We start from the raw sequence: 16,395 nt of genomic DNA, 5'->3' as shown, positions 1-16,395 counted from the left end.
CAGTAGGAAGCAGAGTAGACACCAAAAAATTATACACAAAAAGGAGGATCTCACCTTGAAGGAGGCTTCAAATCTTACTCTACAATGTATTTTGCAATAGTTTGTTGACCTGTTCTTCAGCCACAGAAAAAGTGCATCAGCAGCTGAGCCTTACTGCTTATTCTGTGGTGCAGGAAGGGCTGTAATTAAAGCTGTTCTTGTTACAAAACAGTCCACTTACAGTTGAAGGAAACAATAATGCTCAGATTCAGTAGAGTTGCTAACTTAGTTCTTTTATGCAATGTATATTTCTTACTCTAAGCTGCTGGAAACAGTTCTAAATAGCAGACCTAAGGTAGTGTTTCCATAGACAGCCACTGAGCTTGGGAGTAATATTTAGCAAGAAGGTTCCCCTGAGACATACATGTGGGTTGTTGTTAAACCGGATTTGTTACTTAGAGGGTAAGCTACCAGCTATTCTGTTTTCTGTTAACTCACAGGACTCTTGTTTTCCGAGCAAAAAAGTCTTTATTTGCATTTGCCATTAGTCTCTGAAATAAAACAATTCCAGTTACTTATTACTGTTGTTGCTGCTGGCAAGAAAACTACTTTTACAAGCCGTACAAGTAACTATAATAATAATATCTTCCTGAGACTTGCTGTTCAACACACCTTTACCTTATTAACAGTGGCGCAGTGCCAACTGGGACCACCCATTCTTGGAAATATAAAGGACCAGCACAAATTGGAAAAATGTTGATTGTTGAATCATCATGTGGAATATCCAGTTCCAGTTCCTCAGGGCAACACTTAACAGCAACCCACACGAAATGCCGGGTCACAGAGAGAAGCTCTGAGCCTGTCTGTGGCCCTGATTCAGGAAAACATTTTTATTCAGCAGTGGTGCTTAAGTGTATTCTAATGGTTAGCATGTGTTTTAAAGCCTTTTGACTTCAGTGGCTTTTAGACACTTTCATAAGGTCTTGTGGCTAAGCCAGAAGAAATCATCTCTCCTTGAACAAAATTTTGTGAAGATTGTGTGACCCTCTGCCAGCCTTTCCCCAACACTTTAGTACTTTTTCTGACACCTGCAGTGACATAAAAGCTACTACCGTGTGTTTAAGTATGCAGGTATAAAAGTGTTACTTTTGATTTATCCCCCGTAGGACAGCAAATAAGCTTACTGAAATAAAAGGATCACTGGCATACAAAGACAGCTTTTGCTTAAAATAATCCCATCATCTGAAAAACTACCTAAGGACAGAATGTGCCTGTAGACCATGAAGGCTTTGGTTTCAAGCAGAAATTATGGGGTCACTTAATCAGATTCATAGACTTTTCACTCCTGCTGAGAATTTAATAGAAAGCACCATTCTCTGAGTTTAGCTTTCTTGTACTTTTAATAGGTTCTAGCTCTAGAATAATTGACAACTCTCATATTACTTAATATATTATCAGGATATGAAGCTACTGATAATTCTGACAATGTATATGAGTAATCTAGCATTCAGGTACTTAAATTTGGACAGTTAGATAAAAGGATAAAACAAAATATGGGGCAGGAAGACATCAGTGGATTAATGTGCCATTAATGTATCAATGGGGATTAAACATAGCAGTTCCTCATTGAATAATTTAGGCTATTTGGAAAGAATTTATTTTTTTCATGAAGTAAAGCAAAGAAGATAAGAGTGATGTTCATTCCTTAGCAGAAAAAGCAACCAATGTTTCACAGAGTCACATAGAATCTTGTCTTAGTCAGAAAAGTCACATTAACTTTTGGAAGTTCATAATACATCAAGCTCTTTTCATAGTACTGTTTATAAACAGACTTTTCTGGGGTTCTGATTTTCCTTGTGGACATAAATTTCTTCTGTGACATGAATATGTCTATGCTATCTGTAAGATTTGTGAAATTAAAAATCTAGGATATCTGTAAATATTTCTTTGCCTAATTAATGAGGATTGTATATAAAACAACAGCAAAGTAATACATTCTAGTAAGCCCTCCCAGACTTCAGCAATAACAAAGAAGTCTACTGAGCTGGAAGAGTGGTACAAGGGGTGCTGGAGTATGTTCAAAGAAAGCCAACAGACCTGGTGAAGAGTCTGGAACGTAAGTCCTATGAGGAGAGGCTGAGGGAGCTGGGGTAGTTTAGCCTGGAGAAAAGGAGCCTCACGGGTGATCTTATCACTCTCTGTAACCATCTGAAAGGTGATAGTAGCCAGGTGGGGATCAGTTTCTTGTCCCAGGTAAAAAACAACAGGACAAGAGGAAATGGCCTCAAGTCTCACCAGGTGAGTTTTGGATTAGATATTAGGGATGATTTCTTCACCTTTAAGGTGAAGCTGTCAAGCGTTGGGACAGACTGCCCAGGACAGTGGTGCAGTCATCACTCCTGAAAGTGTTCACAATCATGTGGATATGGCACCTGAAGATGTGATTTCATGATGAACAGGGTGGTGGTGCTGGATTGATGGTTGGACTTGGTGACCTTAGAGGTGACCTTAGAGGTCTTTGCCTCAGTGGTTCTGTGATTCCATGAAGCACCTATGCAACACTATTCCAGAGAAAGAAAATGAGATTAAGCATTCAGCAAGGTTTGAAAAAGTAATGGACATTTACATGAGGTTTAAGAACTTCAGACTTAGACCTGCTAAATGTAAAACATTTTGAAAGGATTTAGTGAAACGTTTTGATGCCTAAGCTGTTGTCAAAGATTAGGATTCAAGATGAAAGGTAACATGACAGATGATTATCTGACACTTCTTACACCTTTCTTTGGTATTTACATCTGGTATTTACAACGATCACAGGTAAGGTATTGAACTCTAATGGCAGAACAACTGAATGGCAGATGTTGTGAATCCTTTGAGATAGTTTAGAGTGAGTATGTTTTCCAAAAGTATTTCCTGTGCTAGGGGGTATGAATATGTTTGAATGTACAGGTAGGGGAAAGGGTGTGTTACTTGGATAATCTGTCAATTTTTGAGATTGTTCTAACCCCTCTTATTAGGGGTATTCATTATGGATATTGGGTCTTTGTATTCTGCTAATGAGATAATACCATACAAAAACCATTTAGCATGCAATCATGCCACAAAGCTTTGTTTTGATTATAAAGAAAAAATATATATTCTGCAAGTTCATAGGCTTTCCTCTTGCTTTTTCTTTTTGATGTAACTACACAAATTTCTGTAACTACATCACTGAAATGTGTGTATCCTTGACTCCTTTCTGAAAAGCAACTAGAAGTAGTGAAAAGGCAGTAAAAAACATAGAAAAAACATCCAGTCACCTAAGCTACTCAATAATATTGAATTCCAAACTATGGCTTTTAAAAATTGAGTGATTTGAGCATAGTAATTTAAACATCTCTCCTGAAGGACAGATGATCTTCACCCATGTGATAATACTGCTGGGTTCACTCCAAGAAAGGAATCTCTGCTAATATTTTAAATTTTTTTTTACTAAAAAGACCATAGCATGGGGCAGAAATACCACCTAGCTAGAGAACTCCAGGTGATTGTGAAGAGGTACTAGTGCTGTAGCTGGATGGAAACCTTGGTGAACAGACTGCAGTTATCATACTTTTGTAAGTCAGTTTATGTTGGTGGCAAAGACTCAAGAACATCCATGCTTTGTGTATCATGTCTAAAGGACATATTGCAGGTTTTGCTTATCTCTAAATCAGTTCAGCAAATCTTAATTTGTCCATGAATAAAAGGCCTCTTTGTCCAAGAATAAAAGGCAGCAGGAGACAATGAGATATTTTATTATTCTCTCATCACCTTAGTTCTCTCCCTGTATTTCCAAGGAAACAATTCATGTGGAACAAACATGTGCAAAGAACACAAGATCCACATAAAAGGGCACCAAGCATCCTGTTTGTGAATAGTTGTCATGTAGTTGCAGCCAGCTGCCATCATGTAATGATGATTTATGTTTTGGCTACCATTTGCTTGGCTTACTTGTGATTGGCTTTTAATCCTGACTAGGTGGAATGATTGAGCTGCTTTCAAAAAACATGGCACTTGAAATTGAGCAGTTGTTACTGTTTTTCTTAATCCATCTGTCAGCTGAAGAAGATCAATCTAATCAATCTGGTTCTAACACTGGTGAACAGAACTCACAGACAGCATGAAAGGGCAACAGAATGCAGATCCAATGTTCGTATTTGGGCTGAAGGAGAAGCAACCACACCAGATAGTCATGCTAATTTTTATGTAAGAAGCTCTGATTAAGAGAGAATTTGAGAAGGATGCTTTATCTTGCCAAAGAGTATAATAGACAGTACAGAGAAGAAGGAAAATTCTGGTGAAGAGTATGTGTCACTGGCAATCATCTAGGCTGAAGACCTATGAAATCTGTTTGCGTGAGGCCTCCGCTTAAGTGGCCAAAAATATTTAAATGTAATTACCAAGTTCTCAGTTGAATAATTTGGCAAGCTTATGAAACATGTGCAAAGGGTTTCCATCGCCTCATGTGGTCCTTGTGCTTGTGAAGGGTGAGAAACACTTAAACTGAAACAGTCCTGATGTATGGGTTCTCTGCTGGACCAGCATTTTTAACTTAGTTTCCAGGGGTCAGCTACTTTAAAGTTGGAAAGTTTTGCTAATTAATTCCCAGCCAACATGGCTTCTTGACTTACAAAAGGGAGCAAATAAAGCAGGGACAACAAAAAACCTTCTTAAGGGGAGTGCTACAAATTAAAAAAAAAAACTAATCAAAATGAAACCAAAACAAACCAACGACACTTTAAACTGTCTTATAATTTCAAATGCTGTTTCTGTGAATAAAAGGCCTTGGGAAAGACACTTTCTATCCATGCAGCAGAGCAGCAGTGTATGTATATTACTGAACTCTTCATGACCTGTACTTAAATTACTGAGAATACAGTACCAGGCAATCTGATCTAAAAATAACACCTACAGTATATATAATACATGTTAACTGTGATCTGAAGAAAAGTATAGAGAAAAAGGATCTATGCTCCTTTTTAATATTTTTTTTTAGCATGGATAATATAAAAATTCCTCAGAGTTAAAAATTATGATTTTAAAGGCTTCAGGACTTCTCACTAGATTTTTCTTCCTGGATGTAAGCTGAACTATATGAGTGGTGCTGTTTTTTAAGTGTAAATAACCTCCACTTCCTCAGGCTTTATTATTCCTCCCTTTCGCAAAGTTATTAAATAAAATGTGCAAAATGTTCCTCTCCCTTCTGTCCCAGAAACAATTAGAAAAATACAGTTCCAAATATCATAACATAGCTTCTTATTAAATTCAAATGGAAAGTTGTAAACAATCAATGTAGCACCATTATTTTCACGCAAGATTCTAGGCTGAATGCAGTAAATTTGTGGAATTTCATCTGTGTATGTGTGTCTCAATGAACAGTTTTAGTGGGTAGCAGTGTCTACTGTAGGTAATTAAGATGTTCCTTCAATTCTATTTCCATAAACCTATGACTGATCACAAATTGAGGAACTTATAAGTCTATTTCTTGGACCAGGACTTTGTGTCTCATTCTGTGTTAAGCAAAACATGGAAAGAGTCAGTTCAGTTTGCTATTAAGGAAGAAAATTCCACGAAAAAGGTTTTTCACATAAAGTTTTATGAAAAGGAATTACTGAGAGATAGAGTAATTAGTGAATGGATACCTTAAAGTTTCCTTTTTGGCATATGGGAAGATCCCAAATATAAGCTCTGAGAGTTCTGATTAAGCCCCCACGGAAAAACTATTCATGATTTTCTCAGTTGAGAATATACAAGAATTGTAATGATCTGAGGAAGAGTTTTTTTATCAGTTGCAAGTGAAATTATTTCTTCAAGAAACTGAGAAAACTTGTGTCATTTGCAGTGATTTTGAAGTCAGCTGCCTTCATCAGCATCTACTTAATGAAAGGGAAGTTTTTCAAATAAATGTAGAATAAAATATGAAAGCACAACTGAACTTCTAAAATGGCTTATGTGAAGCGGCTTGAACTTGTCACTCAAGATTCTTTCCTGGATACCACCTCAAAATTTGGTAGAAAGTGTGAAGCACTGTGAGAAGTTAAAGTAGATACTGCATATAATGTTTGCTTACTAGACTAATTCAGTATAGTCATAATTCTTTTAGATTGTAACAATAAATTGGAGAATGAATAATATAAGCTTACAGTTAAATCCATCAAAAAGTGCTGCTCATAGGAAGGTTGAAATAAAACAGTGAGCAACAACAACATGAAAACTTGGTATTAAAAGCTGTGTAAAATTGGTGTGTGCACACTTATATGCCCATTTATGTTTAAAAAAATAAAAATTGGTTGAAAATAGCTTTTAATACTATGCTCAAATGTTGCAATTCCAGAGATCACTCACTATGAAAAGCTGAAGATGCTGAGCTGCAGCTCTTATCCCCTTTTCCAGATCAAACGCAGAATAATTATTTTTTCAATTTTTCTTTTCTTTTTAGAAAGTTCTTCCTATTTTAAAAAGAATTCTTAAAAAAAAAAAAAAAAAAAGGAGGATATATCCTGCCTCAGTTTTGAATAAGTTTAATGCAAGTTATAGGCTGATTTTAATATGTCATCATTGTTTTCTGATCAATGTCTAGACAAACCGTATAAGATAACAAATATTTTATTTATGCTTTAAAAATGCTTAAAATGTTGAGTGACACTTTATATAATCTCTTCATAAACTTCAATTTTGTTAAGATTTGGAAGTAAAGACAGGAGGAATAAGAGCTAAAAATTGAAAAAGAAAATATTTAATTGAAAGAAGTGGCAAAACTCATGATGACTTCAGTTGTACTGGAGCTAAACCATAAGTCGTTGTTTGGGTTTTAGACGACTGAAGAGAAAAATAATTTCCCATCCCTTATATTGGATAACAGATATTTCAAGCACTTCTTTCATAAAACTCCATGTTCCAAAGGTTTTTTTTTTTTGCTTTTTTCATCTCAGTGTTTTTGGTTGTTTCTTTGACTTATGAACAAAGACCTGCCTGAATTTTCTCTTGGCTTACTAGTAGGATGTTATAAGGCTAGTTTGTTTTCTTGGGACATAACAAGCCCTTTTAGGCTTGCAATCATTTTGGCTTCAATGGCCAAAAGGCAACTAATTACCTCCAGACAAGAAGGTCTTTTTCATTAGCATTTGAAAAATTAGCAAATATAGCTAATTAACTTTCATCTTGCTGTCAATCTGTCTTACTGTCAATCCACATGAACCTAGGCACTAATTTAGGCTCTTAAACTAAACAATTGTTCTTTTTGATTGCTTCTGACTAAACATATAAGAGAAGTAAATTTCTCCTGGGAGTAATTACTCTTCTCACTAGATTCGGGGTCATTAGTTTACGTTCAGTGGGTACTCTCGGTACACTCTTGAGGAAATTATGGTCTACTTAAATTTGGCACTGCTCAGAGTGAGCAAGTGCAATAGAATATGTGGTAGGGTGATCTGGACATGTGAAGCTCATGAGAGTCAGTGTAAGTTTCCCAAGTGCATCCTCACTGCTTTGTGTGAAACACCTATAACATAGATGCAGAGGGTTAGTAGCAAACACATGTATGGGAGAGACTTAACAGCAAATAAAAAAATAAGTAAAAGAATACAAAGAACTAGTTTTTATAAAATGAAATCTTTTTTTTTAAGGATGGTTATATTCTACCAATCATTATTCACTTGAACCAGAGGGTGAAATTAGTGGAAGATAAATATATTTCAGGGAAAAAATTGGTGCCAAAATTATCTAAGTGAATAGATGAAACTGCTCAATGCTTATAATTTTGTAGATCAATAAAATATTCATCATTACATTGCTGAGATTGGGGAGGTTCTTCTTCCCCTCTTTGCCATGTGTAACACTTGCTGTAATATACATACTGTGAAAAACCCAAGTGTGAAGTAGGCACTGCCATCTAGTATGTGATATTGTGTGGGGAGCAAGGAGCTCTACTTCTCCTGCTGAAATTTGCATTTGATCTGTTGAACATCCTTGGGTAAAATCCTATAGCCCTTCAAACAATTATTTCTTTTTCCACACCTTGGTAATATACTTGGTTCCTTCTTAGGAGTTTAAACTGTTAAAAGGGCAATGGGATGCACGAGGCATGCAGATTCAGCCTGACTTAGATAGCTTAGGCACAGATGTATGGAGCCTTGCAACAGCAGCAACATTGTTAGTGAATGTGGTGAGTGATTACATTTGGAAGTATATATAACAAACTGGACAATCCAGTCCTTCCAAAAGTTCTGTTCAGTCTAGTGGGAATGCTTACACATGTGAGTTTACAGGATCACAGCTCAAGTCTGTAGGGCCAGTAAGTCTGATTGCAAAATATAAAACAAACATGCATCCAGAATCCTCTATCCACTATTGCCTATGCACTAAGTTACTTAAAACATTTCCAACAATTATTTGTGTTACAGATGGCTTTTAAAACACCTTTTAGTGTTTAAGTGCTTCAGATATCCCTTGGACAAGTGCAGATAATTAATTAAAGAAAAGATTTCCCAGAGCCTCCTGAAAGCACACTTGTCAGGCAATCTTACTGTTATTCGAAGCTCCATTGTTTCACAGATTGTTTATGTTAATCTTCTCTTGCCCTTTTTACTGTTCCAGGAAATTTTGTGGCAGAATTGAAAGTGGAGGAGGCTGAGACAGACAGCATGAGGCATGACAGCCGCTCAAGCTCTCCTAGCCTGTGTATGGTTTTATGTGCTTCTAATTATCAGTGTGTGGGAGTTTTGTCAAAAAAAGCTGGGCGTGTGGTTCCTTTTGTTCTTCTGTGTCTGTTGTGGTTTATATTTTAAATGGGACACAAATGTGATTTATAGTGCATGGCATGATACAGTCAGGGAAAATTGGTCTTTTCCAGGCGACACAAACATGAGCAGGAGAAAGAGTGCACGTGAACAGTATGTTCCTCTCAGTGGAGAACACTCCACTAAAGCCCAGAGTGAGAGTAAACAACATGTGAGAAGCCCTTGTCAAAAAAGGAGAAAAAAAGCCAGTGGTTTACTTCCACTGCATCTAAAAATACACATCATTGAAAGGCAGAGCTGTGAGAGATCAAAGAAAATAGGCTTTCAGTGGAGTAACACTGAAGTGTGAAAAACACCACAGTGGCATGCAAAATGCTTCACACTGACCAGCAAAGCTCATGCCATAACACCTGAGTTACCTTCTGGAGGCACAATGCTGAGTAGTACAGCTGAAAGCAATGCTGCAAGCAGATTTGCATAGGGTCCCATCCAGCTCCCTGCAAAATGTGAAAAAATTGTTTCCAGGCTCGCAATCACTTATTAGCCTGTAAGACAGAAGAACACAGTATTGTGACAGGTCTGAAAATGTTGTGGTTAAATTATGTGATTTGGTAAAGCTAGAGCATAAAAGAAACAAAGAAACAGGCCTCTTCCTTTAAAAAAAATTGCTGCATAAAAAGATATAGATTCTTATGATTTACTTCTTCTCCCAATGTGTTACTAATGAAGAGCACTTCATATTTAATTTAATGAAATAAAAGTATGAAAAAATGTATTTGAGGCCTTGATCTTTATAAAATGCTGGTTTCTTATATGTATTCTCAGAACAACTGAAAAAAAGCTACAAGAAATCTGATGAACACACTAGTGTTTGCTTCTCTAATTAAATGGGAGACTGTTTTGCACTAAAGCACAACACCTGAAGTGCGAGCTTTTAATGCAGAGTTGATCTTCCCAAGCCAGCTTTTGGAAAGGGTCAGCCTTACCCTACTTCTAAGGACTTCGAATTCCCTCAAAAATTCCTTCAGAAAGACATAACTCAAGTTGCTTATTTTACTACTAGTAGTTAGAGTAATTGACAATGTACAAATGTGAAATGAAGCACAGAGATTTGTGAAAAGAATGAATACATGGATATGTAATCCAAAGGACAAAGATAGGAACTAAACATTCAATTAATTTCAGTTCTTCTGAAGATAACACTTTACAGCAAATGCCTGAACTCTGCAAAGCTCAGTCAGTGGGTGGCAGGTTATCTACAGAGGAATTTCTCCTATGATCCTGCAATGAGGGTTAAAAAAAATCTTCAGGGTGTTTGGATTCTCACTGGACTACCCGTTAGGGAAGGACCTGTGGATAAGTCCCAGCTCTGGGAATGCTACAGCCTCATTTCTAAGTACTTTAACTCAGAGCTAGAGAAAAAGAGAATGAAGAAAAATGTGGTTCCAGATGCAAATAGGTTCTTGAGTGTGGCAGTAAAAAATAAACAAGCCATGCTACAAGCACATACTGCCTGCAATCTGCATTATATTTGACTACAGGCAAAGGCAGGGAAATAGTCTACTGGTTAGAACAGAGAGGAAAGTGAAAACCTGTGGAGTGAATGTAGAACTTTTTCAAAGCGTATGGGTTTTTACCCTAAAAAGAGACCTGCTCTTTTGCATCAGAAATATCTGCAAAGACCTTTTAGAATTTTGCTCAGCTCCTTGTTTCGAGTGCCCGCTACCTCACTACAAATACACAACAAAATGCTGTGCTATGACAAGAAAACTAAAACCACTTTTGCCTCAGGGTATGCATGCTTTACTTTACTGGATTATATTGCTTCATTCCTGACATTTCATCCACTTACTTAAATCGTTCACAAAACATTTGATTTGTATATATTAATGCAAAACACACTCAACTGGAAGTTTTGTGCATTCTTACTCTCCCCACTTCAGGTATTCACTCTTTATGAGTGTGGAAATGTCGTACTTTGCCACCTTTCAATTCTGAAGTCTCATTGTATTTAGATTTTAAAACTGACTGATTTAAGTGAACAGGCCTGTTATACATATGATTTTTTAGGGTAGCTAGGAAGTCTTGAAAACTTACAGTTTTCTTTGTTTACGGTGGTAGCCAATGTACGTGGAGTGTACAGTTTCTAAGCTCAAGATTTAAGAACGTCTGATGGCAAAAAGAATGCTGGACAAATTACCTTTCCTTTTAAAAATCCACTAACTCTATTAAAATTCTTTAAACGTAATGAAAGTAGGAGGATCTTCTGTAAAATTTGAAGTGGCTTGTCTCCTCTGCGGCCTTTTCTTAATCTTCTATTCATTTGCAAAATTTGATTTTCAAATCACTACAGGTATCTGTAGCTGTATATCTACTTCAGATACTTTCTAAGCACGGTCAAGTCAATTATTTTGTGGGGTAATGATTTCCCCCAACTCTGCAGATAGTCCATGTACTTTCTTGAACACTTAAAGCGAGAATGGACATAACATACCTTTGCAGAGATACCGCAGACTCCAGTAAATCTACCTGTAGACCATGTTTTTTATGCTTTTTTTTGAATGATATTGGCAGAGTATTTTAGAGTGAATCTAAGGATAATATTTCCAACAATCTGTTTTATTGAAATAGTGTTATTGTGTAGTACCCAGGTGATGCCACCTCTCTTCCTTGATGAAATCCCTGTCAAGTAGAGCTCTCAAGTAGTTCATGTCACATTTCCCTGAAAGTGAGCAAACACCAATGGAACCTTTTAAACTCCAAAGCTGTGTTTTAAACTGAAACCACGCAATTTAAAAAATGTAGAACAGCAAACTTTTAAAATCACAGATGTGCAGGGAGAGCTGGGATAATGCTTTCCCACAGGTGCTGTGGCTGTGTGGCAGAGTAAGGGGGAAGGATGGCTTGCTGCCACCTTGTTCTCTGTTCAGACACCTGCAGTGCTGCCACCCAGACTGCCCCGTGCCCCTGGGAAAGGCCTTTCTCTGCTCAGGGCTGGCTTTGCACCCACCCCTGCTCCTCCTCGGCCAGCCCACAGTGCCCTGCAGGTGTTGCCTGGCCCAGCTGCCCAGCAGCCCTAACTTGGCTACGCCTTCTGGAGGGTTCCAGAAGCCTGGAGCCTCTGCTGCCAGGGCACAGTCACCAAGGACATTTTCTGCTTCTCTTTTCAACTGTGTGCTGGGCTGCATCCTGCCACTGAAACTCAACTCTGTCCTTCAGAACTCCTGCATCCTGCTGTCCTTCACCTCTGTCTCTGGCTTGTTCTATCTGCCAGGCAAGCGCCCTTGCCTTGCATTTCATCATTTCATTTCATTTTACTATTTTCATTTGATGCCAATCTTTTAATTCTCTTTTTTTGTTGTTGGTTTTTTGTTTGTTTTTTTTTTTTTTTTTTTTGGCTCACACCAGGAGCTTTGTTTTCTCCTCTGTCGGCCATCTGGTGTCTATCCATTATCACCTTTTGGGAAAGTGCCTGATTTTCATCGGGCTAGAATCTGTTTAGTTTGAGCTCTCTGTAGACTGAATTCCTGGAGCCTGAACTAGTTTGAGAGTTTTGATTGTGGGGAACTGAGGAGCTGTTTTGAGACCTGTACCACAATATGGAAGGCAATGTAATTACATGGAGAGACACTTAAATGCATCTTTTAGACATTTAACCTCTGCTGGAGTAAATATATGGTGGGGTTTAATGAATATATAAAACACAGATGAAAACTAATACTCAAGGGAAAGAAAATCAGCGATGCAACAAGCTCAGAATGATTGCATAACAAATAATGAAGCTAACATGCCCCTTTTTGGAAAAACTAATGCTTTGATCCACCATTATGTTTATCTAATGAAAACATATTGTTTATCTAAGAGAATATGCAGTTGGCTTCTGAGGTCACTGTCATATGTCCAGAAAAGTCCAGTTTGCTGTGAGTAGAAACATTAGGAAAAACCTTGTAGGTCAGCCAGTATAAAGTAGAGAGTCAAACTATTGCACACTTTCCCTGGAATAAATGACTAGTTTCAGGTCAACACGTGCATGAGGATTCCTGGCAGTTTGAGAAGGTCACCATCTGTTAAAGGAAAAAACAAGTTCAAAATTAAATATATGAGGTTAATCACCTTTTCTCAGAGGAGCCCAGTTTTCCTGCAGAGCATTAGGGATTAGATTTAAGATTGCAGAAGACTACACAGTAGGTAGAATATTGTACTTGCAGTAGGCAAGTAGCATGAAACCCAGGCTTTAAGAGTCCTAGTTTAAATAAATTTTAAACATATCTAATCAGCTTTAAAGTATTAGTGGAATTTAAGAACGGATTAACGTGTCCAGTTTAATGGTATCTAACAGATAGACACACCAAGGCTTCCTTCAGCGTCATGAAGTACCATGGCTTTTTCCAGAGAGGATGATTTTTGAACACTCTCGGAAGGATACGAATTGCACTCAAGTAATTGAGTACAACTCAAGCTCACGTATCTGTTAATGCACATCATTATGGATACTTTATCATTCTTTGTTGACTGGAGCAAGAACCTAAATCTTGACTCTCTACGACTTAGGAGTCAATAATTAGGGATAAGTAGAGTCCAATATAGTTAGTATATGTGAGAGGATTCTGACCCGCATAAAAGCCTGGAGATGTACTTCTCTACATATTATGCATCTAGAGATACTAGAAAAAAGACGAGTAATTTTCAATAAGCATTGTTCTTTGTAAGACTAAAGATTTTTTTACACAGCTGAATTTTCCTATTCTAAACCCTTATTGATTTCACCTGGCTTTCAGTTGCAGCTGTGGATTTCAGATAAAGTGATCCCCTTGGGTTCCTTTCTTCAGAAATTAGAAACAATATATGCTTTATAGAGACTTTTTAAATTTATGGCATGTATAACTAGTAACCATAACCATAATACTGCTGCACATTGCCCTTTTGGCTGCATCTGACAAGGGAAAAACAATGAATATGTTACTTCATCTGAGTAGTTTAGCTACACTTTTGAATAACAATATCTGCTTGACTAAAAGGTTTTTCTGCAAGTAGGTAAATTTCTCATGGAAATCAATTGAATGAAAGTTCCTCAAAGCCTTTGAGAATATAGACATTCTTGACTGTCCAAACACAATTGTGCAATTTTTAGGTTTCTCTTCTTATAAATATAGAGCAATTATGTAATATTTTTGGAAAAAAATAAACAAAATTGAAAGAGGGTACCTGATGAGGACTCCGTGGTGCATCTGTCCTACACTGGCATTATAGGAGTTCCAAATCATGACTTTAATTGTTGCCTTTTGGAAAAATGAGCACCTATTTAGGATAGAAACCACAGTGTACAATTAATTAACCTCCTCATAATTCCCATATTGACTGGTGAGTTCCATTCAGAATTTCAGTACCTTCCTGATCAAACCATTTGTCCAGTTGCTGCTTTTTTCATAAGTGATGGAGGATGGCTTAGTGCAGATCAGCTTTCAGAGCACCCCTCTGAGTCTATCTGAAAGATGCTCTGTCCATCAGTATACTGCCCAAGGAAGGGCAGAAAACACTGTGAGGAGTAAGAATCATCACCAAGGTAACATACAGCAGAGAATATTACTGTTAACAAAGCCATCAATGAAACTCTGTTCGCTGACCAGCGTCAACAGGCCTGTGTGACTATGGGTAATATCCATGTCTCTGCAAATGAAAGAAATTTTGAGTGGAGACTGACAGTTCATTGCTCAATATTAGTAATGACATGTCAATCACTTACTAACAAAGTAGATATTAACAAGTACTAACAAAGAGATATTTTATAGTTCTAGGTTTTGGATTGAGTCTCTCCTTGAACACATAATGTTCCTTCGCTGTATTATTTATTGAATTTTTTATTTATCTATTTATTTATAAATTTCTGGATAGAGCTGTTGTGTCGTCTGTATCATTTGAACTGAACTAGGCTTCTTTTTTTCAGTAGGAGGACTGAAAGGATTACTCAGGAGTAATTTATTAGTTTCCCCCTTTCATATTTTCACTAGCAGTTGTAGAAAAATTATTATGGTTTTCTTTAGTCAAATTCCTATCCACCCCATTTGAAACTACTTTGGTTTAATGTTGCTGTCCAGGAGTTTCTTGAGAATGGTTGCATTTTTCTCCTAGTAGTATTTTTGTCATCTTTCTTATACCAGTGCCTTCAGTGTTCATATCTTTTCTTTGTGACTTACAATTCCATAACAATAGAGAAACTTCTGTGGGAATGAGCATTTATTCAGGTTTGGCCTTTCATTCCCTAGTTCTCTCATAGTGCAAGAAATGGAGTAAAGGTCATGTCCACTTTAATTTGCCTTGCTTACTGTATGATTTTCTCAACTAGCCTGCTGTACTACAAGTAATAAATGCTTTAGTTATGGATATGAAACAGCAATCATTTACAAACTTATAAAATCCCTCAGAGGCCAGTTGTACTCTATTACTGTAAATTAATTCTTTCCAACTAATAGGCTCTGTGAAAAGAAACCCTGAAGCTGTAGACATTCCAACAGCTGTTTTTCCTGCCCTGGTTTTAATGATGGGTATTATGCATAACCCTGTGATTCACTGCCCAGTCCTCCACAAACTCTGGTCCGTGCAATTCTGATTTCTGTGTCCTGACATCTGTATCCCAGTGCCCGTAACCCCCTGCTCCCACGAAATGAACTTACATTAACTCAAGTGCTGTCAGAGAGATTTCACAGTGTCAAAAGCAAGATTTGTTCCAGTAAAAGTAATATGAGCTTGTAGAAACTCACTTTTTCTTTTACTTATGAATACAAACTAAGACCTATTTTGAGGCACTGTAACTGCTGCTACCACTAGGAAACATAATCAATATTCAGAGTAACAGAAGCAACTTGGGAATGTAGTTCCTTTGTGTTATTTTTGGTATTTGAATCACAACATTTAATTCCTACAGGAAAATATGTGTTTTCAGCTGCATGTAGAGAGAAGCCTAAGAATTAATAGAAAATGATGCATCCTCAAATATAGTATTGACTAAAAATTCTTAGTTGTGACGCAAGTTGCTGGAACATTTTGTTTAGGGGTCAGTTACTGTAATCCCAGGAAGCTGAACTGTGAAAATAGCACCCCATGCTCCTGAATACCTTGTTCATATAAACGAAGTCCATTGTTTGGTGAGTACAAGAACCACGCAGTGGCTTTGAGGCATGCCTTGTTCTTTAGGAAGTGACAGCTCCTCTGCAAGCTTTGGCAGGATTTCAGTTAATTTTATGTCTCCCCATCACTTCCTGAACCACAAGACTGAAATGTGGTCAAATGTTTAGGTTTTTTTTTTTGTTTGTTTGTTTGTTTGTTTGTTTGTTTGTTTGTTTGTTTTTTTTTTAATTTCCAGTCTCCAGTTCTTTCTCATAGTACTGGAGTCACTTTTATTAGAGTGAAGCTAGGCTCCACTCCAGGAAATGATAGCTATTTTGCCCACAAGAAACTTTCAGATGACACACTTATTTAAAACAATTTTGTTTATATTCCAGAATGCTTGATTCTCTTCAACAAATGAACTTAGTAAATGGGAACATAATTTCTCCCTCTCTTTTTATGTCTGTTTATTCAAATTCTTGAAGGTTGTAGGAGATAGCTTCTTGTCATAGATGCTAAGTGAGCAAACTAGAAAGATTGTCCTCCTAGACTT

At 37.1% G+C, this 16,395-nt stretch overlaps 1 protein-coding gene across 1 annotated transcript in view; it reads right to left on the bottom strand.

Moving 5' to 3' along the window:
* Positions 1 to 13,956: 13,956 nt before the first annotated feature.
* FGF10 (fibroblast growth factor 10) overlaps positions 13,957 to 16,395 on the bottom strand; it is a 107,057-nt gene continuing 104,618 nt past the window's right edge. The window contains exon 6 of the transcript XR_007907297.1: positions 13,957 to 14,036. The gene's annotated coding sequence lies outside the window, so the exon portion shown is untranslated. The remainder of the gene's footprint in view (positions 14,037 to 16,395) is intronic.

This window comes from Manacus candei, unplaced genomic scaffold, assembly GCF_025592945.1.
Source record: "Manacus candei isolate 608988 ecotype Guabito, Panama unplaced genomic scaffold, ASM2559294v1 h1tg000061l, whole genome shotgun sequence".
NCBI lineage: Eukaryota > Metazoa > Chordata > Aves > Passeriformes > Pipridae > Manacus > Manacus candei.
This window is presented reverse-complemented; position numbering and strand designations above follow the sequence as displayed.